The sequence below is a fragment of the Castanea sativa genome, chromosome 2 (genome assembly GCF_040712315.1).
Source record: "Castanea sativa cultivar Marrone di Chiusa Pesio chromosome 2, ASM4071231v1".
In the NCBI taxonomy this organism is placed as follows: Eukaryota; Viridiplantae; Streptophyta; class Magnoliopsida; order Fagales; family Fagaceae; genus Castanea; species Castanea sativa.
The window spans coordinates 8,777,596-8,780,877 of NC_134014.1; the positions used below are offsets into that span (position 1 = coordinate 8,777,596).

The window sequence follows — 3,282 nt, forward strand, 5'->3', positions numbered from 1 at the left end:
GAAAATTGTGAGAACTTCAAAGGCTTCGGTTATATATATATATATATATATTACTAGTCGTTAACCCGTGAAATGCATGAGAAAACTTTGCATAAATATATAATATATTATGAAACAAACGATATATTAATTAATAATTTTAATAAATAAGGGCCTATGATTTGGCCCATGGGATTAGGACAAATTCAGCTCAATTACTAACACATGTCAAATTCAGCAAAATCTATTAGGTTAGACTAAGTTTAATTCATATTTCTTAATCCCATACAATACATGGAAAATTTTGACATAAATGTATAATGTATAAAATTTAGAGCTAAAATTATTAAAACCAAATGAAAAATAAATTACTACACAACAAAAAAATATAACGAAAAAATGGAGTTACCCTCAAAAGACTAATCCATGGCTATAAATGAACCCAAAAATTCAAATATTAAAACTTTCGAAAATTGTATTTAAAAAAACAAAAACCGGAGTGACAGATCCAATAAACCCCTTTGCAACCAGACACGGGGGTTTTCTTCCTTCCCATTTATACTGGTGGAGTTCAAAAATTCGTTGAAGTCACAGAAGATTTTGCCTCCTCAAAAGAATAGGTGAGTTCCTTTCTTAAAGTAGTACAGATCAACAAGGAAGAAAGCAGATCAACAAGGAAGAAAAGAAACGAAGAAAAGAAGAAAGAAGCTGAAATAAGACATTTAGGCATTAAACGACAGTAGCTTAGTTTACTGTTTTGTTACTGTGATTAAACTGTAAGTAGTTTAGTAATGTATTTATGTGTTAATTCTTCAACATGTGTTGTAACTACTTGTTGCACGTGTTATAACAGATTCCGCATAAGTTGGAGTTTCGTTATATACTCTGTTTTGTATAAAGCCACTTTTGTGTACAAATTCATTCAATTTGATGGAATACAAGTTTTTTTTCATTCCAATTTCTCTCTAGCTTTTAGCTTTTCTCTCCTCCTTGAATTCTCTAGTACTCCGTGCTTTCTTATATCCTTCTCTCATTCTTTGAATTCAATTTTCAAAACCCATGTTTTATCATTTCCGCAAAACCATTGTAAATGGTGGGAAACACGTTAGTAGATCTCCACCACCAATTCACAAACTGGGTTTTCTTCAAAACCCATCTTCATCTTTATCTTTATCTTTGAAACACTACAGCTCGACCACTACAAAAAATCAACAACCATTTTCAGTCTCATACCTTATAAACACACTTGGGTTCTCACAAGAAGCTGCTGTATCAGCTTCCAGATATGTTCATTTCGAAACCCCAGAGAAAGCAGAATCTGTGGTTAGTTTTCTCAAGAACCACGGGTTCTCTCAAACCCAGATCTCGAAACTCGTTAGAAGATTCTCATAAGTGCTTTTATCTGATCCTGACTTTTGCCCAAAATTGACTTCTTTTCCTCTAAAGGCATTCCTAGCCCTGACCTCGCAAAAATATTCTCTGGGCACCGTTTTCTTTTTCAATCGAGCTTAGAGAAACAAATTATCGCTTCCTTTGATTTTTATAAAAATTTGCTTCAATCTGAGGCTAAGACCCTTGAAGCTATAAAACGATTTCCGGGTATTCTTCAACGAAATTTTGAAACTTGTGTGGCACCCAATATTAATATATTTCGAGAGAATGGAGTGTCTGAATCGAATATTATTACCCTACTTCAAGGCCAGCCTAATGCATTTACCATCAACCCGGTTTGGTTTAGAGAGATTGTGGAGGAAGTAAAGGAAATGGGATTCGATCCTTCGAGGTTGAAGTTTGCTCTGGCAGTATTTACATTGCGGGCTATGAGCAAATCAACATGGGAGAGGAAGGTCAATGTTTATAAGAAATGGGGTTGGTCTGAAGATGAGATTTGTTTGGCATTTAGAAGGCACCAGTGGTGTATGATAGCGTCTGAGGATAAGATTATGAGGGTAATGAATTTTTATGTCAACAATATGGGTATGGAGTCGTCCCTCCTTATCAAAAACCCTGAACTTGTTAATTTTAGCTTGGAAAAGCAATTGATTCCTAGGGGTTTGGTTTTTCAAGTTTTGCTATCAAAAGGTTGGATTTTTTTTCAAAATAACCAAATCTCTTAAACAATTTCATTAGTTAGTAAGGTTTTGAAATTATTTAAGAATCTAAAATCGAGTGAAAAGAACTCGATTTTGTTGTGCTCAATTGAGTTATTTAGAGTTGAGTTCCATGGAAATTGACTCTCAGATACTCGATTTTCATGGTTTTCCACGGACCCCATAGACATCAAACTAGAACAAGAAAAAACAACTAAGCATCATCAAATCAAAAGATCCAGACAAGAAAAACAACAAATTAGAGTTTCACCTTCGCAGAGCTTCGTTGCCGCTGCAGTCGCCGTTGTCGCCTCCCGCTGGTTTGTTTCTTCCTTGCTGGTTTGTGTTCTTCTTTGTTTAAGGTTTCTGGGTTTTCTTCTTGGCTAGTTATCTTCAGTTTCTGGGTTTCGTTCTTGTTCTTCAATTTGTGGGTTTTTTTGTGTTCTCATTGAACTCGGGTATGAAACACTTGATTTCAAATTGGAACTCGACCACTCTTACTTGATTTCAAAGGCAAAATCGAGTCCAAAGGACTTGATTTATTAGACTGCTAAATAGTTTCAAAACCTTGCTAACTAATGAAATTGTTTGAGGGATTTGGTTATTTAGAAATTAAAAATCCCAAAAGGTTTGGTGAAGAAGGATTTCAAAATGCATACATTGTTTTAGTGTCCTGAAAAGATATTTCTGCAGAAGTTTGTTGTGCCTCATAAGGAGGAAGCTTTTGAGCTGTCGAAGTTATTCAAGGAAAAATTTGCTTCTTCGAAATGAGAAGAGAATGGCCTTGTTGGATTACATGCTTAGTTGCTCTCCAAGATTACAATTAATCCATATCTAGTTTTTTGTTTGTTTTTGTTAATTTAATTTTCTTATGTGAATTCTCTTTTATTTGTTGACCATTGAAGCATGAGTTTCAGAACGTGATGCATAGTGATCTGCTATGCTATTGCAATATATTCATGCCTTATTCATAGCCATTACTCTGCAACTTATTCAATTTCTAAACTTTTGTAACTAAAATATGATTTTATCTGTGGAACTTTTGTCACTGAAATTTTGATTTCTATCATCGTGTTGCCATAAGGAAGGCGTTTAATTGTGAGACTGATATTGTTGGTTCAATTTGGTTATATTGAGTATATGTTGAAACTATGGTGAGCTAGTCAAGTCTCATATATTCTGTATAACATGCTTGTGAGCAAATTTTCTTAGG

The 3,282-nt window shown here is 34.2% G+C and overlaps 1 pseudogene; it reads left to right on the forward strand.

Annotated features, from left to right (window-relative positions):
- The first annotated feature begins 1,038 nt into the window (after nucleotides 1-1,038).
- LOC142624837 (uncharacterized) lies at nucleotides 1,039-2,840 on the forward strand (annotated as a pseudogene).
- Nucleotides 2,841-3,282: the final 442 nt, after the last annotated feature.